At 38.4% G+C, this 27,322-nt stretch overlaps 24 pseudogenes; all 24 read left to right on the forward strand.

Moving 5' to 3' along the window:
• The first annotated feature begins 831 nt into the window (after nt 1-831).
• On the forward strand, nt 832-950 carry LOC127936263 (uncharacterized; annotated as a pseudogene).
• Nucleotides 951-2,015: 1,065 nt separating this feature from the next.
• Nucleotides 2,016-2,134, forward strand: LOC127937483 (uncharacterized; annotated as a pseudogene).
• A 926-nt stretch (nt 2,135-3,060) lies between these two features.
• LOC127937278 (uncharacterized) lies at nt 3,061-3,179 on the forward strand (annotated as a pseudogene).
• A 780-nt stretch (nt 3,180-3,959) lies between these two features.
• LOC127936605 (uncharacterized) lies at nt 3,960-4,078 on the forward strand (annotated as a pseudogene).
• Nucleotides 4,079-6,391: 2,313 nt separating this feature from the next.
• LOC127936606 (uncharacterized) lies at nt 6,392-6,510 on the forward strand (annotated as a pseudogene).
• Nucleotides 6,511-7,587: 1,077 nt separating this feature from the next.
• Nucleotides 7,588-7,706, forward strand: LOC127937604 (uncharacterized; annotated as a pseudogene).
• Nucleotides 7,707-8,627: 921 nt separating this feature from the next.
• LOC127937598 (uncharacterized) lies at nt 8,628-8,746 on the forward strand (annotated as a pseudogene).
• A 504-nt stretch (nt 8,747-9,250) lies between these two features.
• On the forward strand, nt 9,251-9,369 carry LOC127937184 (uncharacterized; annotated as a pseudogene).
• Nucleotides 9,370-10,431: 1,062 nt separating this feature from the next.
• LOC127936765 (uncharacterized) lies at nt 10,432-10,550 on the forward strand (annotated as a pseudogene).
• Nucleotides 10,551-11,332: 782 nt separating this feature from the next.
• LOC127937215 (uncharacterized) lies at nt 11,333-11,451 on the forward strand (annotated as a pseudogene).
• A 924-nt stretch (nt 11,452-12,375) lies between these two features.
• On the forward strand, nt 12,376-12,494 carry LOC127936264 (uncharacterized; annotated as a pseudogene).
• A 1,061-nt stretch (nt 12,495-13,555) lies between these two features.
• Nucleotides 13,556-13,674, forward strand: LOC127936607 (uncharacterized; annotated as a pseudogene).
• A 783-nt stretch (nt 13,675-14,457) lies between these two features.
• Nucleotides 14,458-14,576, forward strand: LOC127936609 (uncharacterized; annotated as a pseudogene).
• Nucleotides 14,577-15,636: 1,060 nt separating this feature from the next.
• On the forward strand, nt 15,637-15,755 carry LOC127937488 (uncharacterized; annotated as a pseudogene).
• A 782-nt stretch (nt 15,756-16,537) lies between these two features.
• Nucleotides 16,538-16,656, forward strand: LOC127936766 (uncharacterized; annotated as a pseudogene).
• Nucleotides 16,657-17,574: 918 nt separating this feature from the next.
• On the forward strand, nt 17,575-17,693 carry LOC127937096 (uncharacterized; annotated as a pseudogene).
• A 783-nt stretch (nt 17,694-18,476) lies between these two features.
• Nucleotides 18,477-18,595, forward strand: LOC127936610 (uncharacterized; annotated as a pseudogene).
• A 784-nt stretch (nt 18,596-19,379) lies between these two features.
• On the forward strand, nt 19,380-19,498 carry LOC127937335 (uncharacterized; annotated as a pseudogene).
• A 923-nt stretch (nt 19,499-20,421) lies between these two features.
• LOC127936265 (uncharacterized) lies at nt 20,422-20,540 on the forward strand (annotated as a pseudogene).
• A 1,342-nt stretch (nt 20,541-21,882) lies between these two features.
• On the forward strand, nt 21,883-22,001 carry LOC127936767 (uncharacterized; annotated as a pseudogene).
• A 919-nt stretch (nt 22,002-22,920) lies between these two features.
• LOC127937097 (uncharacterized) lies at nt 22,921-23,039 on the forward strand (annotated as a pseudogene).
• Nucleotides 23,040-23,823: 784 nt separating this feature from the next.
• LOC127937336 (uncharacterized) lies at nt 23,824-23,942 on the forward strand (annotated as a pseudogene).
• A 923-nt stretch (nt 23,943-24,865) lies between these two features.
• LOC127936266 (uncharacterized) lies at nt 24,866-24,984 on the forward strand (annotated as a pseudogene).
• A 1,625-nt stretch (nt 24,985-26,609) lies between these two features.
• Nucleotides 26,610-26,728, forward strand: LOC127937601 (uncharacterized; annotated as a pseudogene).
• The last annotated feature ends 594 nt before the right edge of the window (nt 26,729-27,322 follow it).

Genomic DNA, 27,322 nt, shown 5'->3' on the forward strand with positions numbered 1-27,322 from the left:
GGTTAGTACAAGGATGGGAGACTGCCTGGGAATACCAGGTGCTTTAAATGTTTGGATATTTTTCACGAATTATATAATAATCTTGCAAAAAAAAAAAAGAGTCAATGCCCGATCACTGAATTTTAGCAGGTTTAGGTCTAGTTAGTACTTGAATGAGAGACCGCCAAGGAATACCAGGTGCTTTAAGCTTTTGGAATTTTTTCACTTAGTATATAATAAATTTGGCAAAAAATAGAGTCAATGCCCGATCTCTGAATATAAGCAGGTTTGCGCCAGGTTAGTACATGGATGGGAGACTGCCTGGGAATACCAGGTGCTTTAAATTTTTGGATATTTTTCACGAATTATATAATAATCTGGCAAAAAAAAAAAAAAAAGAGTCAGTGCCCGATCTCTGAATCTTAGCAGGTTTAGATCTGGTTAGTACTTGGATGAGAGACCGCCAAGGAATACCAGGTGCTTTAAGCTTTTGGAATTTTTTCACTTAGTATATAATAAATTTGGCAAAAAATAGAGTCAGTGCCCGATCTCTGAATATAAGCAGGTTTGGGCCAGGTTAGTACATGGATGGGAGACTGCCTGGGAATACCAGGTGCTTTAAATTTTTGGATATTTTTCACAAATTATATAATAATCTTGCAAAAAAAAAAAAAATAGAGTCAATGCCCGATCTCTGAATCTTAGCAGGTTTAGGTCTGGTTAGTACTTGGATGAGAGACCGCCTAGGAATACCAGGTGCTTTAAGCTTTTGGGGTTTCTTTCCTACTTTTATAATGTACTGGCGAGTAGATTGGCTGATCTTTAAATAGCCTTCTCTTTGCAGCAGTCTTCGCTTATGGCCATACCAGCCTGGCTATGCCCGATCTTGTCTGATCTCGTAAGCTAAGCAGGTTTGGGCCTGGTTAGTGCCTGGATGGGAGACCGCCTGGGAATGCCAGGTACTGTAAGCTTTTTTGAAATTTTTCACTTAGTATATAATAATTTTGCCAAAAAATAGAGTCAATGCCCGATCTCTGAATATAAGCAGGTTTGCGCCAGGTTAGTACATGGATGGGAGACTGCCTGGGAATATCAGGTGCTTTAAATTTTTGGATATTTTTCACGAATTATATAATAATCTTGCAAAAAAAAAAAAAAAAAAGAGTCAATGCCCGATCTCTGAATCTTAGCAGGTTTAGGTCTGGTTAGTACTTGGATGAGAGACCGCCAAGGAATACCAGGTGCTTTAAGCTTTTGGAATTTTTTCACTTAGTATATAATAAATTTGGCAAAAAATAGAGTCAGTGCCCGATCTCTGAATATAAGCAGGTTTGGGCCAGGTTAGTACATGGATGGGAGACTGCCTGGGAATACCAGGTGCTTTAAATTTTTGGATATTTTTCACGAATTATATAATAATCTTGCAAAAAAAAAAAAAAGAGTCAATGCCCGATCTCTGAATCTTAGCAGGTTTAGGTCTGGTTAGTACTTGGATGAGAGACCGCCAAGGAATACCAGGTGCTTTAAGCTTTTGGAATTTTTTCACTTAGTATATAATAAATTTGGCAAAAAATAGAGTCAATGCCCGATCTCTGAATATAAGCAGGTTTGGGCCAGGTTAATACATGGATGGGAGACTGCCTGGGAATACCAGGTGCTTTAAATTTTTGGATATTTTTCACGAATTATATAATAATCTTGCAAAAAAAAAAAAAGAAAAAAAAAGAGTCAATGCCCGATCTCTGAATCTTAGCAGGTTTAGGTCTGGTTAGTACTTGGATGAGAGACCGCCAAGGAATACCAGGTGCTTTAAGCTTTTGGAATTTTTTCACTTAGTATATAATAAATTTGGCAAAAAATAGAGTCAATGCCCGATCTCTGAATATAAGCAGGTTTGGGCCAGGTTAGTACTTGGATGAGAGACCGCCTAGGAATACCAGGTGCTTTAAGCTTTTGGGGTTTCTTTCCTACTTTTATAATGTACTGGCGAGTAGATTGGCTGATCTTTAAATAGCCTTCTCTTTGCAGCAGTCTTCGCTTATGGCCATACCAGCCTGGCTATGCCCGATCTTGTCTGATCTCGTAAGCCAAGCAGGTTTGTGCCTGGTTAGTGCCTGGATGGGAGACCGCCTGGGAATGCCAGGTACTGTAAGCTTTTTTGAAATTTTTCACTTAGTATATAATAATTTTGCCAAAAAATAGAGTCAATGCCCGATCTCTGAATATAAGCAGGTTTGCGCCAGGTTAGTACATGGATGGGAGACTGCCTGGGAATACCAGGTGCTTTAAATGTTTGGATATTTTTCACGAATTATATAATAATCTTGCAAAAAAAAAAAAGAGTCAATGCCCGATCTCTGAATTTTAGCAGGTTTAGGTCTAGTTAGTACTTGGATGAGAGACCGCCAAGGAATACCAGGTGCTTTAAGCTTTTGAAATTTTTCACTTAGTATATAATAATTTTGCCAAAAAATAGAGTCAATGCCCGATCTCTGAATATAAGCAGGTTTGCGCCAGGTTAGTACATGGATGGGAGACTGCCTGGGAATACCAGGTGCTTTAAATGTTTGGATATTTTTCACGAATTATATAATAATCTTGCAAAAAAAAAAAAAAAAAAAAAAAGAGTCAATGCCCGATCTCTGAATCTTAGCAGGTTTAGGTCTGGTTAGTACTTGGATGAGAGACCGCCAAGGAATACCAGGTGCTTTAAGCTTTTGGAATTTTTTCACTTAGTATATAATAAATTTGGCAAAAAATAGAGTCAGTGCCCGATCTCTGAATATAAGCAGGTTTGGGCCAGGTTAGTACATGGATGGGAGACTGCCTGGGAATACCAGGTGCTTTAAATTTTTGGATATTTTTCACAAATTATATAATAATCTTGCAAAAAAAAAAAATAAATAGAGTCAATGCCCGATCTCTGAATCTTAGCAGGTTTAGGTCTGGTTAGTACTTGGATGAGAGACCGCCTAGGAATACCAGGTGCTTTAAGCTTTTGGGGTTTCTTTCCTACTTTTATAATGTACTGGCGAGTAGATTGGCTGATCTTTAAATAGCCTTCTCTTTGCAGCAGTCTTCGCTTATGGCCATACCAGCCTGGCTATGCCTGATCTTGTCTGATCTCGTAAGCTAAGCAGGTTTGGTCCTGGTTAGTGCCTGGATGGGAGACCGCCTGGGAATGCCAGGTACTGTAAGCTTTTTTGAAATTTTTCACTTAGTATATAATAATTTTGCCAAAAAATAGAGTCAATGCCCGATCTCTGAATATAAGCAGGTTTACGCCAGGTTAGTACATGGATGGGAGACTGCCTGGGAATACCAGGTGCTTTAAATGTTTGGATATTTTTCACGAATTATATAATAATCTTGCAAAAAAAAAAAAAAAGAGTCAATGCCCGATCTCTGAATCTTAGCAGGTTTAGGTCTGGTTAGTACTTGGATGAGAGACCGCCAAGGAATACCAGGTGCTTTAAGCTTTTGGAATTTTTTCACTTAGTATATAATAAATTTGGCAAAAAATAGAGTCAATGCCCGATCTCTGAATATAAGCAGGTTTGGGCCAGGTTAGTACATGGATGGGAGACTGCCTGGGAATACCAGGTGCTTTAATTTTTTGGATATTTTTCACGAATTATATAATAATCTGGCAAAAAAAAAAAAAAAAAAGAGTCAATGCCCGATCTCTGAATCTTAGCAGGTTTAGGTCTGGTTAGTACTTGGATGAGAGACCGCCAAGGAATACCAGGTGCTTTAAGCTTTTGGAATTTTTTCACTTAGTATATAATAAATTTGCCAAAAAATAAAGTCAATGCCCGATCTCTGAATATAAGCAGGTTTGGGCCAGGTTAGTACTTGGATGAGAGACCGCCTAGGAATACCAGGTGCTTTAAGCTTTTGGGGTTTCTTTCCTACTTTTATAATGTACAGGCGAGTAGATTGGCTGATCTTTAAATAGCCTTCTCTTTGCAGCAGTCTTCGCTTATGGCCATACCAGCCTGGCTATGCCCGATCTTGTCTGATCTCGTAAGCTAAGCAGGTTTGGGCCTGGTTAGTGCCTGGATGGGAGACCGCCTGGGAATACCAGGTACTCTAAGCTTTTTTGAAATTTTTCACTTAGTATATAATAATTTTGCCAAAAAATAGAGTCAATGCCCGATCTCTGAATATAAGCAGGTTTGCGCCAGGTTAGTACATGGATGGGAGACTGCCTGGGAATACCAGGTGCTTTAAATGTTTGGATATTTTTCATGAATTATATAATAATCTTGCAAAAAAAAAAAAAAAAAAAAAAAAGAGTCAATGCCCGATCTCTGAATCTTAGCAGGTTTAGGTCTGGTTAGTACTTGGATGAGAGACCGCCAAGGAATACCAGGTGCTTTAAGCTTTTGGAATTTTTTCACTTAGTATATAATAATTTTGCCAAAAAATAGAGTCAATGCCCGATCTCTGAATATAAGCAGGTTTGCGCCAGGTTAGTACATGGATGGGAGACTGCCTGGGAATACCAGGTGCTTTAAATGTTTGGATATTTTTCACGAATTATATAATAATCTTGCAAAAAAAAAAAAGAGTCAATGCCCGATCACTGAATTTTAGCAGGTTTAGGTCTAGTTAGTACTTGAATGAGAGACCGCCAAGGAATACCAGGTGCTTTAAGCTTTTGGAATTTTTTCACTTAGTATATAATAAATTTGGCAAAAAATAGAGTCAATGCCCGATCTCTGAATATAAGCAGGTTTGCGCCAGGTTAGTACATGGATGGGAGACTGCCTGGGAATACCAGGTGCTTTAAATTTTTGGATATTTTTCACGAATTATATAATAATCTGGCAAAAAAAAAAAAAAAGAGTCAGTGCCCGATCTCTGAATCTTAGCAGGTTTAGATCTGGTTAGTACTTGGATGAGAGACCGCCAAGGAATACCAGGTGCTTTAAGCTTTTGGAATTTTTTCACTTAGTATATAATAAATTTGGCAAAAAATAGAGTCAGTGCCCGATCTCTGAATATAAGCAGGTTTGGGCCAGGTTAGTACATGGACGGGAGACCGCCTGGGAATGCCAGGTGCTTTAAGCTTTTGGAATTTTTTCACTTAGTATATAATAATTTTGCCAAAAAATAGAGTCAATGCCCGATCTCTGAATATAAGCAGGTTTGCGCCAGGTTAGTACATGGATGGGAGACTGCCTGGGAATACCAGGTGCTTTAAATGTTTGGATATTTTTCACGAATTATATAATAATCTTGCAAAAAAAAAAAAGAGTCAATGCCCGATCACTGAATTTTAGCAGGTTTAGGTCTAGTTAGTACTTGAATGAGAGACCGCCAAGGAATACCAGGTGCTTTAAGCTTTTGGAATTTTTTCACTTAGTATATAATAAATTTGGCAAAAAATAGAGTCAATGCCCGATCTCTGAATATAAGCAGGTTTGCGCCAGGTTAGTACATGGATGGGAGACTGCCTGGGAATACCAGGTGCTTTAAATTTTTGGATATTTTTCACGAATTATATAATAATCTGGCAAAAAAAAAAAAAAAGAGTCAGTGCCCGATCTCTGAATCTTAGCAGGTTTAGATCTGGTTAGTACTTGGATGAGAGACCGCCAAGGAATACCAGGTGCTTTAAGCTTTTGGAATTTTTTCACTTAGTATATAATAAATTTGGCAAAAAATAGAGTCAGTGCCCGATCTCTGAATATAAGCAGGTTTGGGCCAGGTTAGTACATGGATGGGAGACCGCCTGGGAATGCCAGGTACTGTAAGCTTTTTTGAAATTTTTCACTTAGTATATAATAATTTTGCCAAAAAATAGAGTCAATGCCCGATCTCTGAATATAAGCAGGTTTGCGCCAGGTTAGTACATGGATGGGAGACTGCCTGGGAATACCAGGTGCTTTAAATTTTTGGATATTTTTCACGAATTATATAATAATCTGGCAAAAAAAAAAAAAAAGAGTCAGTGCCCGATCTCTGAATCTTAGCAGGTTTGGGCCAGGTTAGTACATGGATGAGAGACTGCCTGGGAATACCAGGTGCTTTAAATTTTTGGATATTTTTCACGAATTATATAATAATCTTGCAAAAAAAAAAAAAAAAAAAAGAAGTCAATGCCCGATCTCTGAATCTTAGCAGGTTAAGGTCTGGTTAGTAATTGAATGATAGACCGCCAAGGAATACCAGGTGCTTTAAGCTTTTGGAATTTTTTCACTTAGTATATAATAAATTTGGCAAAAAATAGAGTCAATGCCCGATCTCTGAATATAAGCAGGTTTGGGCCAGGTTAGTACTTGGATGAGAGACCGCCTAGGAATACCAGGTGCTTTAAGCTTTTGGGGTTTCTTTCCTTCTTTTATAATGTACTGGCGAGTAGATTGGCTGATCTTTAAATAGCCTTCTCTTTGCAGCAGTCTTCGCTTATGGCCATACCAGCCTGGCTATGCCCGATCTTGTCTGATCTCGTAAGCTAAGCAGGTTTGGGCCTGGTTAGTGCCTGGATGGGAGACCGCCTGGGAATACCAGGTACTCTAAGCTTTTTTGAAATTTTTCACTTAGTATATAATAATTTTGCCAAAAAATAGAGTCAATGCCCGATCTCTGAATATAAGCAGGTTTGCGCCAGGTTAGTACATGGATGGGAGACTGCCTGGGAATACCAGGTGCTTTAAATGTTTGGATATTTTTCACGAATTATATAATAATCTTGCAAAAAAAAAAAAAAGAGTCAATGCCCGATCTCTGAATTTTAGCAGGTTTAGGTCTAGTTAGTACTTGGATGAGAGACCGCCAAGGAATACCAGGTGCTTTAAGCTTTTGGAATTTTTTCACTTAGTATATAATAAATTTGGCAAAAAATAGAGTCAATGCCCGATCTCTGAATATAAGCAGGTTTGCGCCAGGTTAGTACATGGATGGGAGACTGCCTGGGAATACCAGGTGCTTTAAATTTTTGGATATTTTTCACGAATTATATAATAATCTGGCAAAAAAAAAAAAAAAAAGAGTCAATGCCCGATCTCTGAATGTTAGCAGGTTTAGATCTGGTTAGTACTTGGATGAGAGACCGCCAAGCAATACCAGGTGCTTTAAGCTTTTGGAATTTTTTCACTTAGTATATAATAAATTTGGCAAAAAATAGAGTCAGTGCCCGATCTCTGAATATAAGCAGGTTTGGGCCAGGTTAGTACATGGATGGGAGACTGCCTGGGAATACCAGGTGCTTTAAATTTTTGGATATTTTTCACAAATTATATAATAATCTTGCAAAAAAAAAAAAAAAAATAGAGTCAATGCCCGATCTCTGAATATAAGCAGGTTTGCGCCAGGTTAGTACATGGATGGGAGACTGCCTGGGAATACCAGGTGCTTTAAATGTTTGGATATTTTTCACGAATTATATAATAATCTTGCAAAAAAAAAAAAAAAAAAAAAAAAAAGAGTCAATGCCCGATCTCTGAATATAAGCAGGTTTGGGCCAGGTTAGTACTTGGATGAGAGACCGCCTAGGAATACCAGGTGCTTTAAGCTTTTGGGGTTTCTTTCCTACTTTTATAATGTACTGGCGAGTAGATTGGCTGATCTTTAAATAGCCTTCTCTTTGCAGCAGTCTTCGCTTATGGCCATACCAGCCTGGCTATGCCTGATCTTGTCTGATCTCGTAAGCTAAGCAGGTTTGTTCCTGGTTAGTGCCTGGATGGGAGACCGCCTGGGAATGCCAGGTACTGTAAGCTTTTTTGAAATTTTTCACTTAGTATATAATAATTTTGCCAAAAAATTAGAGTCAATGCCCGATCTCTGAATATAAGCAGGTTTGCGCCAGGTTAGTACATGGATGGGAGACTGCCTGGGAATACCAGGTGCTTTAAATGTTTGGATATTTTTCACGAATTATATAATAATCTTGCAAAAAAAAAAAAAAAGAGTCAATGCCCGATCACTGAATTTTAGCAGGTTTAGGTCTAGTTAGTACTTGGATGAGAGACCGCCAAGGAATACCAGGTGCTTTAAGCTTTTGGAATTTTTTCACTTAGTATATAATAAATTTGGCAAAAAATAGAGTCAATGCCCGATCTCTGAATATAAGCAGGTTTGCGCCAGGTTAGTACATGGATGGGAGACTGCCTGGGAATACCAGGTGCTTTAAATTTTTGGATATTTTTCACGAATTATATAATAATCTGGCAAAAAAAAAAAAAAGAGTCAATGCCCGATCTCTGAATCTTAGCAGGTTTAGATCTGGTTAGTACTTGGATGAGAGACCGCCAAGGAATACCAGGTGCTTTAAGCTTTTGGAATTTTTTCACTTAGTATATAATAAATTTGGCAAAAAATAGAGTCAGTGCCCGATCTCTGAATATAAGCAGGTTTGGGCCAGGTTAGTACATGGATGGGAGACTGCCTGGGAATACCAGGTGCTTTAAATTTTTGGATATTTTTCACAAATTATATAATAATCTTGCAAAAAAAAAAAAAAATAGAGTCAATGCCCGATCTCTGAATCTTAGCAGGTTTAGGTCTGGTTAGTACTTGGATGAGAGACCGCCTAGGAATACCAGGTGCTTTAAGCTTTTGGGGTTTCTTTCCTACTTTTATAATGTACTGGCGAGTAGATTGGCTGATCTTTAAATAGCCTTCTCTTTGCAGCAGTCTTCGCTTATGGCCATACCAGCCTGGCTATGCCCGATCTTGTCTGATCTCGTAAGCTAAGAAGGTTTGGGCCTGGTTAGTGCCTGGATGGGAGACCGCCTGGGAATACCAGGTACTCTAAGGTTTTTTTGAAATTTTTCACTTAGTATATAATAATTTTGCCAAAAAATAGAGTCAATGCCCGATCTCTGAATATAAGCAGGTTTGAGCCAGGTTAGTACATGGATGGGAGACTGCCTGGGAATACCAGGTGCTTTAAATTTTTGGATATTTTTCACGAATTATATAATAATCTTGCAAAAAAAAAAAAAAAGAAGAAGTCAATGCCCGATCTCTGAATCTTAGCAGGTTAAGGTCTGGTTAGTAATTGAATGATAGACCGCCAAGGAATACCAGGTGCTTTAAGCTTTTGGAATTTTTTCACTTAGTATATAATAAATTTGCCAAAAAATAGAGTCAATGCCCGATCTCTGAATATAAGCAGGTTTGGGCCAGGTTAGTACTTGGATGAGAGACCGCCTAGGAATACCAGGTGCTTTAAGCTTTTGGGGTTTCTTTCCTACTTTTATAATGTACTGGCGAGTAGATTGGCTGATCTTTAAATAGCCTTCTCTTTGCAGCAGTCTTCGCTTATGGCCATACCAGCCTGGCTATGCCCGATCTTGTCTGATCTCGTAAGCTAAGCAGGTTTGGGCCTGGTTAGTTCCTGGATGGGAGACCGCCTGAGAATACCAGGTACTCTAAGCTTTTTTGAAATTTTTCACTTAGTATATAATAATTTTGCCAAAAAATAGAGTCAATGCCCGATCTCTGAATATAAGCAGGTTTGCGCCAGGTTAATACATGGATGGGAGACTGCCTGGGAATACCAGGTGCTTTAAATGTTTGGATATTTTTCACGAATTATATAATAATCTGGCAAAAAAAAAAAAAAAAGAGTCAATGCCCGATCTCTGAATTTTAGCAGGTTTAGGTCTAGTTAGTACTTGGATGAGAGACCGCCAAGGAATACCAGGTGCTTTAAGCTTTTGGAATTTTTTCACTTAGTATATAATAAATTTGGCAAAAAATAGAGTCAATGCCCGATCTCTGAATATAAGCAGGTTTGCGCCAGGTTAGTACATGGATGGGAGACTGCCTGGGAATACCAGGTGCTTTAAATTTTTGGATATTTTTCACGAATTATATAATAATCTGGCAAAAAAAAAAAAAAAGAGTCAATGCCCGATCTCTGAATCTTAGCAGGTTTAGGTCTGGTTAGTACTTGGTTGAAAGACCGCCTAGGAATACCAGGTGCTTAAAGCTTTTGGAATTTTTTCACTTAGTATATAATAAATTTGGCAAAAAATAGAGTCAATGCCCGATCTCTGAATATAAGCAGGTTTGGGCCAGGTTAGTACATGGATGGGAGACTGCCTGGGAATACCAGGTGCTTTAAATTTTTGGATATTTTTCACGAATTATATAATAATCTTGCAAAAAAAAAAAAAAAAAGAAGAAGTCAATGCCCGATCTCTGAATCTTAGCAGGTTAAGGTCTGGTTAGTACTTGAATGATAGACCGCCAAGGAATACCAGGTGCTTTAAGCTTTTGGAATTTTTTCACTTAGTATATAATAAATTTGGCAAAAAATAGAGTCAATGCCCGATCTCTGAATATAAGCAGGTTTGGGCCAGGTTAGTACTTGGATGAGAGACCGCCTAGGAATACCAGGTGCTTTAAGCTTTTGGGGTTTCTTTCCTACTTTTATAATGTACTGGCGAGTAGATTGGCTGATCTTTAAATAGCCTTCTCTTTGCAGCAGTCTTCGCTTATGGCCATACCAGCCTGGCTATGCCTGATCTTGTCTGATCTCGTAAGCTAAGCAGGTTTGGGCCTGGTTAGTGCCTGGATGGGAGACCGCCTGGGAATGCCAGGTACTGTAAGCTTTTTTGAAATTTTTCACTTAGTATATAATAATTTTGCCAAACAATAGAGTCAATGCCCGATCTCTGAATATAAGCAGGTTTGCGCCAGGTTAGTACATGGATGGGAGACTGCCTGGGAATACCAGGTGCTTTAAATTTTTGGATATTTTTCACGAATTATATAATAATCTGGCAAAAAAAAAAAAAAAGAGTCAATGCCCGATCTCTGAATCTTAGCAGGTTTAGGTCTGGTTAGTACTTGGTTGAAAGACCGCCTAGGAATACCAGGTGCTTAAAGCTTTTGGAATTTTTTCACTTAGTATATAATAAATTTGGCAAAAAATAGAGTCAATGCCCGATCTCTGAATATAAGCAGGTTTGGGCAAGGTTAGTACATGGATGGGAGACTGCCTGGGAATACCAGGTGCTTTAAATTTTTGGATATTTTTCACGAATTATATAATAATCTTGCAAAAAAAAAAAAAAAAGAAGAAGTCAATGCCCGATCTCTGAATCTTAGCAGGATAAGGTCTGGTTAGTAATTGAATGATAGACCGCCAAGGAATACCAGGTGCTTTAAGCTTTTGGAATTTTTTCACTTAGTATATAATAAATTTGGCAAAAAATAGAGTCAATGCCCGATCTCTGAATATAAGCAGGTTTGGGCCAGGTTAGTACTTGGATGAGAGACCGCCTAGGAATACCAGGTGCTTTAAGCTTTTGGGGTTTCTTTCCTACTTTTATAATGTACTGGCGAGTAGATTGGCTGATCTTTAAATAGCCTTCTCTTTGCAGCAGTCTTCGCTTATGGCCATACCAGCCTGACTATGCCTGATCTTGTCTGATCTCGTAAGCTAAGCAGGTTTGGGCCTGGTTAGTGCCTGGATGGGAGACCGCCTGAGAATGCCAGGTACTGTAAGCTTTTTTGAAATTTTTCACTTAGTATATAATAATTTTGCCAAAAAATTAGAGTCAATGCCCGATCTCTGAATATAAGCAGGTTTGCGCCAGGTTAGTACATGGATGGGAGACTGCCTGGGAATACCAGGTGCTTTAAATGTTTGGATATTTTTCACGAATTATATAATAATCTTGCAAAAAAAAAAAAAAGAGTCAATGCCCGATCACTGAATTTTAGCAGGTTTAGGTCTAGTTAGTACTTGGATGAGAGACCGCCAAGGAATACCAGGTGCTTTAAGCTTTTGGAATTTTTTCACTTAGTATATAATAAATTTGGCAAAAAATAGAGTCAATGCCCGATCTCTGAATATAAGCAGGTTTGCGCCAGGTTAGTACATGGATGGGAGACTGCCTGGGAATACCAGGTGCTTTAAATTTTTGGATATTTTTCACGAATTATATAATAATCTGGCAAAAAAAAAAAAAAAAGAGTCAATGCCCGATCTCTGAATCTTAGCAGGTTTAGATCTGGTTAGTACTTGGATGAGAGACCGCCAAGGAATACCAGGTGCTTTAAGCTTTTGGAATTTTTTCACTTAGTATATAATAAATTTGGCAAAAAATAGAGTCAGTGCCCGATCTCTGAATATAAGCAGGTTTGGGCCAGGTTAGTACATGGATGGGAGACTGCCTGGGAATACCAGGTGCTTTAAATTTTTGGATATTTTTCACAAATTATATAATAATCTTGCAAAAAAAAAAAAAAAAATAGAGTCAATGCCCGATCTCTGAATCTTAGCAGGTTTAGGTCTGGTTAGTACTTGGATGAGAGACCGCCTAGGAATACCAGGTGCTTTAAGCTTTTGGGGTTTCTTTCCTACTTTTATAATGTACTGGCGAGTAGATTGGCTGATCTTTAAATAGCCTTCTCTTTTTAGCAGTCTTCGCTTATGGCCATACCAGCCTGGCTATGCCCGATCTTGTCTGATCTCGTAAGCTAAGCAGGTTTGGGCCTGGTTAGTGCCTGGATGGGAGACCGCCTGGGAATGCCAGGTACTGTAAGCTTTTTTGAAATTTTTCACTTAGTATATAATAATTTTGCCAAAAAATAGAGTCAATGCCCGATCTCTGAATATAAGCAGGTTTGCGCCAGGTTAGTACATGGATGGGAGACTGCCTGGGAATACCAGGTGCTTTAAATGTTTGGATATTTTTCACGAATTATATAATAATCTTGCAAAAAAAAAAAAAGAGTCAATGCCCGATCTCTGAATTTTAGCAGGTTTAGGTCTAGTTAGTACTTGGATGAGAGACCTCCAAGGAATACCAGGTGCTTTAAGCTTTTGGAATTTTTTCACTTAGTATATAATAAATTTGGCAAAAAATAGAGTCAATGCCCGATCTCTGAATATAAGCAGGTTTGCGCCAGTTTAGTACATGGATGGGAGACTGCCTGGGAATACCAGGTGCTTTAAATTTTTGGATATTTTTCACGAATTATATAATAATCTTGCAAAAAAAAAAAAAAAAAAAAGAGTCAATGCCCGATCTCTGAATCTTAGCAGGTTTAGGTCTGGTTAGTACTTGGATGAGAGACCGCCAAGGAATACCAGGTGCTTTAAGCTTTTGGAATTTTTTCACTTAGTATATAATAAATTTGGCAAAAAATAGAGTCAATGCCCGATCTCTGAATATAAGCAGGTTTGAGCCAGGTTAGTACATGGATGGGAGACTGCCTGGGAATACCAGGTGCTTTAAATTTTTGGATATTTTTCACGAATTATATAATAATCTTGCAAAAAAAAAAAAAAAAAGAAGTCAATGCCCGATCTCTGAATCTTAGCAGGATAAGGTCTGGTTAGTAATTGAATGATAGACCGCCAAGGAATACCAGGTGCTTTAAGCTTTTGGAATTTTTTCACTTAGTATATAATAAATTTGCCAAAAAATAGAGTCAATGCCCGATCTCTGAATATAAGCAGGTTTGGGCCAGGTTAGTACTTGGATGAGAGGCCGCCTAGGAATACCAGGTGCTTTAAGCTTTTGGGGTTTCTTTCCTACTTTTATAATGTACTGGCGAGTAGATTGGCTGATCTTTAAATAGCCTTCTCTTTGCAGCAGTCTTCGCTTATGGCCATACCAGCCTGGCTATGCCCGATCTTGTCTGATCTCGTAAGCTAAGCAGGTTTGGGCCTGGTTAGTGCCTGGATGGGAGACCGCCTGGGAATACCAGGTACTCTAAGCTTTTTTGAAATTTTTCACTTAGTATATAATAATTTTGCCAAAAAATAGAGTCAATGCCCGATCTCTGAATATAAGCAGGTTTGCGCCAGGTTAGTACATGGATGGGAGACTGCCTGGGAATACCAGGTGCTTTAAATGTTTGGATATTTTTCACGAATTATATAATAATCTTGCAAAAAAAAAAAAAAAAGAGTCAATGCCCGATCTCTGAATTTTAGCAGGTTTAGGTCTAGTTAGTACTTGGATGAGAGACCGCCAAGGAATACCAGGTGCTTTAAGCTTTTGGAATTTTTTCACTTAGTATATAATAAATTTGGCAAAAAATAGAGTCAATGCCCGATCTCTGAATATAAGCAGGTTTGCGCCAGGTTAGTACATGGATGGGAGACTGCCTGGGAATACCAGGTGCTTTAAATTTTTGGATATTTTTCACAAATTATATAATAATCTTGCAAAAAAAAAAAAAAAAGAAGAAGTCAATGCCCGATCTCTGAATCTTAGCAGGATAAGGTCTGGTTAGTAATTGAATGATAGACCGCCAAGGAATACCAGGTGCTTTAAGCTTTTGGAATTTTTTCACTTAGTATATAATAAATTTGCCAAAAAATAGAGTCAATGCCCGATCTCTGAATATAAGCAGGTTTGGGCCAGGTTAGTACTTGGATGAGAGACCGCCTAGGAATACCAGGTGCTTTAAGCTTTTGGCGTTTCTTTCCTACTTTTATAATGTACTGGCGAGTAGATTGGCTGATCTTTAAATAGCCTTCTCTTTGCAGCAGTCTTCGCTTATGGCCATACCAGCCTGGCTATGCCCGATCTTGTCTGATCTCGTAAGCTAAGCAGGTTTGGGCCTGGTTAGTGCCTGGATGGGAGACCGCCTGGGAATACCAGGTACTCTAAGCTTTTTTGAAATTTTTCACTTAGTATATAATAATTTTGCCAAAAAATAGAGTCAATGCCCGATCTCTGAATATAAGCAGGTTTGCGCCAGGTTAGTACATGGATGGGAGACTGCCTGGGAATACCAGGTGCTTTAAATGTTTGGATATTTTTCACGAATTATATAATAATCTTGCAAAAAAAAAAAAAAAGAGTCAATGCCCGATCTCTGAATTTTAGCAGGTTTAGGTCTAGTTAGTACTTGGATGAGAGACCGCCAAGGAATACCAGGTGCTTTAAGCTTTTGGAATTTTTTCACTTAGTATATAATAAATTTGGCAAAAAATAGAGTCAATGCCCGATCTCTGAATATAAGCAGGTTTGCGCCAGGTTAGTACATGGATGGGAGACTGCCTGGGAATACCAGGTGCTTTAAATTTTTGGATATTTTTCACGAATTATATAATAATCTGGCAAAAAAAAAAAAAAAAGAGTCAATGCCCGATCTCTGAATCTTAGCAGGTTTAGGTCTGGTTAGTACTTGGTTGAAAGACCGCCTAGGAATACCAGGTGCTTAAAGCTTTTGGATTTTTTTCACTTAGTATATAATAAATTTGGCAAAAAATAGACTCAATGCCCGATCTCTGAATATAAGCAGGTTTGGGCCAGGTTAGTACATGGATGGGAGACTGCCTGGGAATACCAGGTGCTTTAAATTTTTGGATATTTTTCACGAATTATATAATAATCTTGCAAAAAAAAAAAAAAAGAAGAAGTCAATGCCCGATCTCTGAATCTTAGCAGGTTAAGGTCTGGTTAGTACTTGAATGATAGACCGCCAAGGAATACCAGGTGCTTTAAGCTTTTGGAATTTTTTCACTTAGTATATAATAAATTTGGCAAAAAATAGAGTCAATGCCCGATCTCTGAATATAAGCAGGTTTGGGCCAGGTTAGTACTTGGATGAGAGACCGCCTAGGAATACCAGGTGCTTTAAGCTTTTGGGGTTTCTTTCCTACTATTATAATGTACTGGCGAGTAGATTGGCTGATCTTTAAATAGCCTTCTCTTTGCAGCAGTCTTCGCTTATGGCCATACCAGCCTGGCTATGCCTGATCTTGTCTGATCTCGTAAGCTAAGCAGGTTTGGGCCTGGTTAGTGCCTGGATGCGTGACCGCCTGGGAATGCCAGGTACTGTAAGCTTTTTTGAAATTTTTCACTTAGTATATAATAATTTTGCCAAAAAATAGAGTCAATGCCCGATCTCTGAATATAAGCAGGTTTGCGCCAGGTTAGTACATGGATGGGAGACTGCCTGGGAATACCAGGTGCTTTAAATTTTTGGATATTTTTCACGAATTATATAATAATCTGGCAAAAAAAAAAAAAAAGAGTCAATGCCCGATCTCTGAATCTTAGCAGGTTTAGGTCTGGTTAGTACTTGGTTGAAAGACCGCCTAGGAATACCAGGTGCTTAAAGCTTTTGGAATTTTTTCACTTAGTATATAATAAATTTGGCAAAAAATAGAGTCAATGCCCGATCTCTGAATATAAGCAGGTTTGGGCCAGGTTAGTACATGGATGGGAGACTGCCTGGGAATACCAGGTGCTTTAAATTTTTGGATATTTTTCACGAATTATATAATAATCTTGCAAAAAAAAAAAAAAAAGAAGAAGTCAATGCCCGATCTCTGAATCTTAGCAGGTTAAGGTCTGGTTAGTACTTGAATGATAGACCGCCAAGGAATACCAGGTGCTTTAAGCTTTTGGAATTTTTTCACTTAGTATATAATAAATTTGGCAAAAAATAGAGTCAATGCCCGATCTCTGAATATAAGCAGGTTTGGGCCAGGTTAGTACTTGGATGAGAGACCGCCTAGGAATACCAGGTGCTTTAAGCTTTTGGGGTTTCTTTCCTACTTTTATAATGTACTGGCGAGTAGATTGGCTGATCTTTAAATAGCCTTCTCTTTGCAGCAGTCTTCGCTTATGGCCATACCAGCCTGGCTATGCCTGATCTTGTCTGATCTCGTAAGCTAAGCAGGTTTGGGCCTGGTTAGTGCCTGGATGGGAGACCGCCTGGGAATGCCAGGTACTGTAAGCTTTTTTGAAATTTTTCACTTAGTATATAATAATTTTGCCAAAAAATTAGAGTCAATGCCCGATCTCTGAATATAAGCAGGTTTGCGCCAGGTTAGTACATGGATGGGAGACTGCCTGGGAATACCAGGTGCTTTAAATGTTTGGATATTTTTCACGAATTATATAATAATCTTGCAAAAAAAAAAAAGAGTCAATGCCCGATCACTGAATTTTAGCAGGTTTAGGTCTAGTTAGTACTTGGATGAGAGACCGCCAAGGAATACCAGGTGCTTTAAGCTTTTGGAATTTTTTCACTTAGTATATAATAAATTTGGCAAAAAATAGAGTCAATGCCCGATCTCTGAATATAAGCAGGTTTGCGCCAGGTTAGAACATGGATGGGAGACTGCCTGGGAATACCAGGTGCTTTAAATTTTTGGATATTTTTCACGAATTATATAATAATCTGGCAAAAAAAAAAAAAAAGAGTCAATGCCCGATCTCTGAATCTTAGCAGGTTTAGATCTGGTTAGTACTTGGATGAGAGACCGCCAAGGAATACCAGGTGCTTTAAGCTTTTGGAATTTTTTCACTTAGTATATAATAAATTTGGCAAAAAATAGAGTCAGTGCCCGATCTCTGAATATAAGCAGGTTTGGGCCAGGTTAGTACATGGATGGGAGACTGCCTGGGAATACCAGGTGCTTTAAATTTTTGGATATTTTTCACAAATTATATAATAATCTTGCAAAAAAAAAAAAAATAGAGTCAATGCCCGATCTCTGAATCTTAGCAGGTTTAGGTCTGGTTAGTACTTGGATGAGAGACCGCCTAGGAATACCAGGTGCTTTAAGCTTTTGGGGTTTCTTTCCTACTTTTATAATGTACTGGCGAGTAGATTGGCTGATCTTTAAATAGCCTTCTCTTTGCAGCAGTCTTCGCTTATGGCCATACCAGCCTGGCTATGCCCGATCTTGTCTGATCTCGTAAGCTAAGCAGGTTTGAGCCTGGTTAGTGCCTGGATGGGAGACCGCCTGGGAATGCCAGGTACTGTAAGCTTTTTTGAAATTTTTCACTTAGTATATAATAATTTTGCCAAAAAATAGAGTCAATGCCCGATCTCTGAATATAAGCAGGTTTGCGCCAGGTTAGTACATGGATGGGAGACTGCCTGGGAATACCAGGTGCTTTAAATGTTTGGATATTTTTCACGAATTATATAATAATCTTGCAAAAAAAAAAAAAAAAGAGTCAATGCCCGATCTCTGAATCTTAGCAGGTTTAGGTCTGGTTAGTACTTGGATGAGAGACCGCCAAGGAATACCAGGTGCTTTAAGCTTTTGGAATTTTTTCACTTAGTATATAATAAATTTGGCAAAAAATAGAGTCAATGCCCGATCTCTGAATATAAGCAGGTTTGCGCCAGGTTAGTACATGGATGGGAGACTGCCTGGGAATACCAGGTGCTTTAAATTTTTGGATATTTTTCACGAATTATATAATAATCTTGCAAAAAAAAAAAAAAAAGAAGAAGTCAATGCCCGATCTCTGAATCTTAGCAGGATAAGGTCTGGTTAGTAATTGAATGATAGACCGCCAAGGAATACCAGGTGCTTTAAGCTTTTGGAATTTTTTCACTTAGTATATAATAAATTTGCCAAAAAATAGAGTCAATGCCCGATCTCTGAATATAAGCAGGTTTGGGCCAGGTTAGTACTTGGATGAGAGACCGCCTAGGAATACCAGGTGCTTTAAGCTTTTGGGGTTTCTTTCCTACTTTTATAATGTACTGGCGAGTAGATTGGCTGATCTTTAAATAGCCTTCTCTTTGCAGCAGTCTTCGCTTATGGCCATACCAGCCTGGCTATGCCCGATCTTGTCTGATCTCGTAAGCTAAGCAGGTTTGGGCCTGGTTAGTGCCTGGATGGGAGACCGCCTGGGAATACCAGGTACTCTAAGCTTTTTTGAAATTTTTCACTTAGTATATAATAATTTTGCCAAAAAATAGAGTCAATGCCCGATCTCTGAATATAAGCAGGTTTGCGCCAGGTTAGTACATGGATGGGAGACTGCCTGGGAATACCAGGTGCTTTAAATGTTTGGATATTTTTCACGAATTATATAATAATCTTGCAAAAAAAAAAAAAAAAGAGTCAATGCCCGATCTCTGAATTTTAGCAGGTTTAGGTCTAGTTAGTACTTGGATGAGAGACGGCCAAGGAATACCAGGTGCTTTAAGCTTTTGGAATTTTTTCACTTAGTATATAATAAATTTGGCAAAAAATAGAGTCAATGCCCGATCTCTGAATATAAGCAGGTTTGCGCCAGGTTAGTACATGGATGGGAGACTGCCTGGGAATACCAGGTGCTTTAAATTTTTGGATATTTTTCACGAATTATATAATAATCTTGCAAAAAAAAAAAAAAAAAGAAGAAGTCAATGCCCGATCTCTGAATCTTAGCAGGTTAAGGTCTGGTTAGTACTTGAATGATAGACCGCCAAGGAATACCAGGTGCTTTAAGCTTTTGGAATTTTTTCACTTAGTATATAATAAATTTGGCAAAAAATAGAGTCAATGCCCGATCTCTGAATATAAGCAGGTTTGGGCCAGGTTAGTACTTGGATGAGAGACCGCCTAGGAATACCAGGTGCTTTAAGCTTTTGGGGTTTCTTTCCTACTTTTATAATGTACTGGCGAGTAGATTGGCTGATCTTTAAATAGCCTTCTCTTTGCAGCAGTCTTCGCTTATGGCCATACCAGCCTGGCTATGCCTGATCTTGTCTGATCTCGTAAGCTAAGCAGGTTTGGGCCTGGTTAGTGCCTGGATGGGAGACCGCCTGGGAATGCCAGGTACAGTAAGCTTTTTTGAAATTTTTCACTTAGTATATAATAATTTTGCCAAAAAATTAGAGTCAATGCCCGATCTCTGAATATAAGCAGGTTTGCGCCAGGTTAGTACATGGATGGGAGACTGCCTGGGAATACCAGGTGCTTTAAATGTTTGGATATTTTTCACGAATTATATAATAATCTTGCAAAAAAAAAAAAAAGAGTCAATGCCCGATCACTGAATTTTAGCAGGTTTAGGTCTAGTTAGTACTTGGATGAGAGACCGCCAAGGAATACCAGGTGCTTTAAGCTTTTGGAATTTTTTCACTTAGTATATAATAAATTTGGCAAAAAATAGAGTCAATGCCCGATCTCTGAATATAAGCAGGTTTGCGCCAGGTTAGTACATGGATGGGAGACTGCCTGGGAATACCAGGTGCTTTAAATTTTTGGATATTTTTCACGAATTATATAATAATCTGGCAAAAAAAAAAAAAAAAGAGTCAATGCCCGATCTCTGAATCTTAGCAGGTTTAGATCTGGTTAGTACTTGGATGAGAGACCGCCAAGGAATACCAGGTGCTTTAAGCTTTTGGAATTTTTTCACTTAGTATATAATAAATTTGGCAAAAAATAGAGTCAGTGCCCGATCTCTGAATATAAGCAGGTTTGGGCCAGGTTAGTACATGGATGGGAGACTGCCTGGGAATACCAGGTGCTTTAAATTTTTGGATATTTTTCACAAATTATATAATAATCTTGCAAAAAAAAAAAAAAAATAGAGTCAATGCCCGATCTCTGAATCTTAGCAGGTTTAGGTCTGGTTAGTACTTGGATGAGAGACCGCCTAGGAATACCAGGTGCTTTAAGCTTTTGGGGTTTCTTTCCTACTTTTATAATGTACTGGCGAGTAGATTGGCTGATCTTTAAATAGCCTTCTCTTTGCAGCAGTCTTCGCTTATGGCCATACCAGCCTGGCTATGCCCGATCTTGTCTGATCTCGTAAGCTAAGCAGGTTTGGGCCTGGTTAGTGCCTGGATGGGAGACCGCCTGGGAATGCCAGGTACTGTAAGCTTTTTTGAAATTTTTCACTTAGTATATAATAATTTTGCCAAAAAATAGAGTCAATGCCCGATCTCTGAATATAAGCAGGTTTGCGCCAGGTTAGTACATGGATGGGAGACTGCCTGGGAATACCAGGTGCTTTAAATGTTTGGATATTTTTCACGAATTATATAATAATCTTGCAAAAAAAAAAAAAGAGTCAATGCCCGATCTCTGAATTTTAGCAGGTTTAGGTCTAGTTAGTACTTGGATGAGAGACCGCCAAGGAATACCAGGTGCTTTAAGCTTTTGGAATTTTTTCACTTAGTATATAATAAATTTGGCAAAAAATAGAGTCAATGCCCGATCTCTGAATATAAGCAGGTTTGCGCCAGTTTAGTACATGGATGGGAGACTGCCTGGGAATACCAGGTGCTTTAAATTTTTGGATATTTTTCACGAATTATATAATAATCTTGCAAAAAAAAAAAAAAAAAAAAAGAGTCAATGCCCGATCTCTGAATCTTAGCAGGTTTAGGTCTGGTTAGTACTTGGATGAGAGACCGCCAAGGAATACCAGGTGCTTTAAGCTTTTGGAATTTTTTCACTTAGTATATAATAAATTTGGCAAAAAATAGAGTCAATGCCCGATCTCTGAATATAAGCAGGTTTGCGCCAGGTTAGTACATGGATGGGAGACTGCCTGGGAATACCAGGTGCTTTAAATTTTTGGATATTTTTCACGAATTATATAATAATCTGGCAAAAAAAAAAAAAAGAGTCAATGCCCGATCTCTGAATCTTAGCAGGTTTAGGTCTGGTTAGTACTTGGTTGACAGACCGCCTAGGAATACCAGGTGCTTAAAGCTTTTGGAATTTTTTCACTTAGTATATAATAAATTTGGCAAAAAATAGAGTCAATGCCCGATCTCTGAATATAAGCAGGTTTGGGCCAGGTTAGTACATGGATGGGAGACTGCCTGGGAATACCAGGTGCTTTAAATTTTTGGATATTTTTCACGAATTATATAATAATCTTGCAAAAAAAAAAAAAAAAAGAAGAAGTCAATGCCCGATCTCTGAATCTTAGCAGGTTAAGGTCTGGTTAGTACTTGAATGATAGACCGCCAAGGAATACCAGGTGCTTTAAGCTTTTGGAATTTTTTCACTTAGTATATAATAAATTTGGCAAAAAATAGAGTCAATGCCCGATCTCTGAATATAAGCAGGTTTGGGCCAGGTTAGTACTTGGATGAGAGACCGCCTAGGAATACCAGGTGCTTTAAGCTTTTGGGGTTTCTTTCCTACTTTTATAATGTACTGGCGAGTAGATTGGCTGATCTTTAAATAGCCTTCTCTTTGCAGCAGTCTTCGCTTATGGCCATACCAGCCTGGCTATGCCTGATCTTGTCTGATCTCGTAAGCTAAGCAGGTTTGGGCCTGGTTAGTGCCTGGATGGGAGACCGCCTGGGAATGCCAGGTACTGTAAGCTTTTTTGAAATTTTTCACTTAGTATATAATAATTTTGCCAAAAAATTAGAGTCAATGCCCGATCTCTGAATATAAGCAGGTTTGCGCCAGGTTAGTACATGGATGGGAGACTGCCTGGGAATACCAGGTGCTTTAAATGTTTGGATATTTTTCACGAATTATATAATAATCTTGCAAAAAAAAAAAAGAGTCAATGCCCGATCACTGAATTTTAGCAGGTTTAGGTCTAGTTAGTACTTGGATGAGAGACCGCCAAGGAATACCAGGTGCTTTAAGCTTTTGGAATTTTTTCACTTAGTATATAATAAATTTGGCAAAAAATAGAGTCAATGCCCGATCTCTGAATATAAGCAGGTTTGCGCCAGGTTAGAACATGGATGGGAGACTGCCTGGGAATACCAGGTGCTTTAAATTTTTGGATATTTTTCACGAATTATACAATAATCTGGCAAAAAAAAAAAAAAAGAGTCAATGCCCGATCTCTGAATCTTAGCAGGTTTAGATCTGGTTAGTACTTGGATGAGAGACCGCCAAGGAATACCAGGTGCTTTAAGCTTTTGGAATTTTTTCACTTAGTATATAATAAATTTGGCAAAAAATAGAGTCAGTGCCCGATCTCTGAATATAAGCAGGTTTGGGCCAGGTTAGTACATGGATGGGAGACTGCCTGGGAATACCAGGTGCTTTAAATTTTTGGATATTTTTCACAAATTATATAATAATCTTGCAAAAAAAAAAAAAAATAGAGTCAATGCCCGATCTCTGAATCTTAGCAGGTTTAGGTCTGGTTAGTACTTGGATGAGAGACCGCCTAGGAATACCAGGTGCTTTAAGCTTTTGGGGTTTCTTTCCTACTTTTATAATGTACTGGCGAGTAGATTGGCTGATCTTTAAATAGCCTTCTCTTTGCAGCAGTCTTCGCTTATGGCCATACCAGCCTGGCTATGCCCGATCTTGTCTGATCTCGTAAGCTAAGCAGGTTTGAGCCTGGTTAGTGCCTGGATGGGAGACCGCCTGGGAATGCCAGGTACTGTAAGCTTTTTTGAAATTTTTCACTTAGTATATAATAATTTTGCCAAAAAATAGAGTCAATGCCCGATCTCTGAATATAAGCAGGTTTGCGCCAGGTTAGTACATGGATGGGAGACTGCCTGGGAATACCAGGTGCTTTAAATGTTTGGATATTTTTCACGAATTATATAATAATCTTGCAAAAAAAAAAAAAAAAGAGTCAATGCCCGATCTCTGAATTTTAGCAGGTTTAGGTCTAGTTAGTTCTTGGATGAGAGACCGCCAAGGAATACCAGGTGCTTTAAGCTTTTGGAATTTTTTCACTTAGTATATAATAAATTTGGCAAAAAATAGAGTCAATGCCCGATCTCTGAATATAAGCAGGTTTGCGCCAGGTTAGTACATGGATGGGAGACTGCCTGGGAATACCAGGTGCTTTAAATTTTTGGATATTTTTCACGAATTATATAATAATCTTGCAAAAAAAAAAAAAAAAAGAAGAAGTCAATGCCCGATCTCTGAATCTTAGCAGGTTAAGGTCTGGTTAGTACTTGAATGATAGACCGCCAAGGAATACCAGGTGCTTTAAGCTTTTGGAATTTTTTCACTTAGTATATAATAAATTTGGCAAAAAATAGAGTCAATGCCCGATCTCTGAATATAAGCAGGTTTGGGCCAGGTTAGTACTTGGATGAGAGACCGCCTAGGAATACCAGGTGCTTTAAGCTTTTGGGGTTTCTTTCCTTCTTTTATAATGTACTGGCGAGTAGATTGGCTGATCTTTAAATAGCCTTCTCTTTGCAGCAGTCTTCGCTTATGGCCATACCAGCCTGGCTATGCCTGATCTTGTCTGATCTCGTAAGCTAAGCAGGTTTGGGCCTGGTTAGTGCCTGGATGGGAGACCGCCTGGGAATGCCAGGTACAGTAAGCTTTTTTGAAATTTTTCACTTAGTATATAATAATTTTGCCAAAAAATTAGAGTCAATGCCCGATCTCTGAATATAAGCAGGTTTGCGCCAGGTTAGTACATGGATGGGAGACTGCCTGGGAATACCAGGTGCTTTAAATGTTTGGATATTTTTCACGAATTATATAATAATCTTGCAAAAAAAAAAAAAGAGTCAATGCCCGATCACTGAATTTTAGCAGGTTTAGGTCTAGTTAGTACTTGGATGAGAGACCGCCAAGGAATACCAGGTGCTTTAAGCTTTTGGAATTTTTTCACTTAGTATATAATAAATTTGGCAAAAAATAGAGTCAATGCCCGATCTCTGAATATAAGCAGGTTTGCGCCAGGTTAGTACATGGATGGGAGACTGCCTGGGAATACCAGGTGCTTTAAATTTTTGGATATTTTTCACGAATTATATAATAATCTGGCAAAAAAAAAAAAAAAAAGAGTCAATGCCCGATCTCTGAATCTTAGCAGGTTTAGATCTGGTTAGTACTTGGATGAGAGACCGCCAAGGAATACCAGGTGCTTTAAGCTTTTGGAATTTTTTCACTTAGTATATAATAAATTTGGCAAAAAATAGAGTCAGTGCCCGATCTCTGAATATAAGCAGGTTTGGGCCAGGTTAGTACATGGATGGGAGACTGCCTGGGAATACCAGGTGCTTTAAATTTTTGGATATTTTTCACAAATTATATAATAATCTTGCAAAAAAAAAAAAAAAATAGAGTCAATGCCCGATCTCTGAATCTTAGCAGGTTTAGGTCTGGTTAGTACTTGGATGAGAGACCGCCTAGGAATACCAGGTGCTTTAAGCTTTTGGGGTTTCTTTCCTACTTTTATAATGTACTGGCGAGTAGATTGGCTGATCTTTAAATAGCCTTCTCTTTGCAGCAGTCTTCGCTTATGGCCATACCAGCCTGGCTATGCCCGATCTTGTCTGATCTCGTAAGCTAAGCAGGTTTGGGCCTGGTTAGTGCCTGGATGGGAGACCGCCTGGGAATGCCAGGTACTGTAAGCTTTTTTGAAATTTTTCACTTAGTATATAATAATTTTGCCAAAAAATAGAGTCAATGCCCGATCTCTGAATATAAGCAGGTTTGCGCCAGGTTAGTACATGGTTGGGAGACTGCCTGGGAATACCAGGTGCTTTAAATGTTTGGATATTTTTCACGAATTATATAATAATCTTGCAAAAAAAAAAAAAGAGTCAATGCCCGATCTCTGAATTTTAGCAGGTTTAGGTCTAGTTAGTACTTGGATGAGAGACCGCCAAGGAATACCAGGTGCTTTAAGCTTTTGGAATTTTTTCACTTAGTATATAATAAATTTGGCAAAAAATAGAGTCAATGCCCGATCTCTGAATATAAGCAGGTTTGCGCCAGTTTAGTACATGGATGGGAGACTGCCTGGGAATACCAGGTGCTTTAAATTTTTGGATATTTTTCACGAATTATATAATAATCTTGCAAAAAAAAAAAAAAAAAAAAGAGTCAATGCCCGATCTCTGAATCTTAGCAGGTTTAGGTCTGGTTAGTACTTGGATGAGAGACCGCCAAGGAATACCAGGTGCTTTAAGCTTTTGGAATTTTTTCACTTAGTATATAATAAATTTGGCAAAAAATAGAGTCAATGCCCGATCTCTGAATATAAGCAGGTTTGAGCCAGGTTAGTACATGGATGGGAGACTGCCTGGGAATACCAGGTGCTTTAAATTTTTGGATATTTTTCACGAATTATATAATAATCTTGCAAAAAAAAAAAAAAAAGAAGAAGTCAATGCCCGATCTCTGAATCTTAGCAGGATAAGGTCTGGTTAGTAATTGAATGATAGACCGCCAAGGAATACCAGGTGCTTTAAGCTTTTGGAATTTTTTCACTTAGTATATAATAAATTTGGCAAAAAATAGAGTCAATGCCCGATCTCTGAATATAAGCAGGTTTGGGCCAGGTTAGTACATGGATGGGAGACTGCCTGGGAATACCAGGTGCTTTAAATGTTTGGATATTTTTCACGAATTATATAATAATCTTGCAAAAAAAAAAAAAAAAGAGTCAATGCCCGATCTCTGAATTTTAGCAGGTTTAGGTCTAGTTAGTACTTGGATGAGAGACCGCCAAGGAATACCAGGTGCTTTAAGCTTTTGGAATTTTTTCACTTAGTATATAATAAATTTGGCAAAAAATAGAGTCAATGCCCGATCTCTGAATATAAGCAGGTTTGCGCCAGGTTAGTACATGGATGGGAGACTGCCTGGGAATACCAGGTGCTTTAAATTTTTGGATATTTTTCACAAATTATATAATAATCTTGCAAAAAAAAAAAAAAAAGAAGAAGTCAATGCCCGATCTCTGAATCTTAGCAGGATAAGGTCTGGTTAGTAATTGAATGATAGACCGCCAAGGAATACCAGGTGCTTTAAGCTTTTGGAATTTTTTCACTTAGTATATAATAAATTTGCCAAAAAATAGAGTCAATGCCCGATCTCTGAATATAAGCAGGTTTGGGCCAGGTTAGTACTTGGATGAGAGACCGCCTAGGAATACCAGGTGCTTTAAGCTTTTGGGGTTTCTTTCCTACTTTTATAATGTACTGGCGAGTAGATTGGCTGATCTTTAAATAGCCTTCTCTTTGCAGCAGTCTTCGCTTATGGCCATACCAGCCTGGCTATGCCCGATCTTGTCTGATCTCGTAAGCTAAGCAGGTTTGAGCCTGGTTAGTGCCTGGATCGGAGACCGCCTGGGAATGCCAGGTACTGTAAGCTTTTTTGAAATTTTTCACTTAGTATATAATAATTTTGCCAAAAAATAGAGTCAATGCCCGATCTCTGAATATAAGCAGGTTTGCGCCAGGTTAGTACATGGATGGGAGACTGCCTGGGAATACCAGGTGCTTTAAATGTTTTGAAATTTTTCACGAATTATATAATAATCTTGCAAAAAAAAAAAAAAAGAGTCAATGCCCGATCTCTGAATCTTAGCAGGTTTAGGTCTGGTTAGTACTTGGATGAGAGACCGCCAAGGAATACCAGGTGCTTTAAGCTTTTGGAATTTTTTCACTTAGTATATAATAAATTTGGCAAAAAATAGAGTCAATGCCCGATCTCTGAATATAAGCAGGTTTGGGCCAGGTTAGTACATGGATGGGAGACTGCCTGGGAATACCAGGTGCTTTAAATTTTTGGATATTTTTCACGAATTATATAATAATCTTGCAAAAAAAAAAAAAAAAGAAGAAGTCAATGCCCGATCTCTGAATCTTAGCAGGTTAAGGTCTGGTTAGTAATTGAATGATAGACCGCCAAGGAATACCAGGTGCTTTAAGCTTTTGGAATTTTTTCACTTAGTATATAATAAAT

The sequence above is a fragment of the Carassius gibelio genome, chromosome A19 (assembly GCF_023724105.1).
Source record: "Carassius gibelio isolate Cgi1373 ecotype wild population from Czech Republic chromosome A19, carGib1.2-hapl.c, whole genome shotgun sequence".
NCBI lineage: Eukaryota > Metazoa > Chordata > Actinopteri > Cypriniformes > Cyprinidae > Carassius > Carassius gibelio.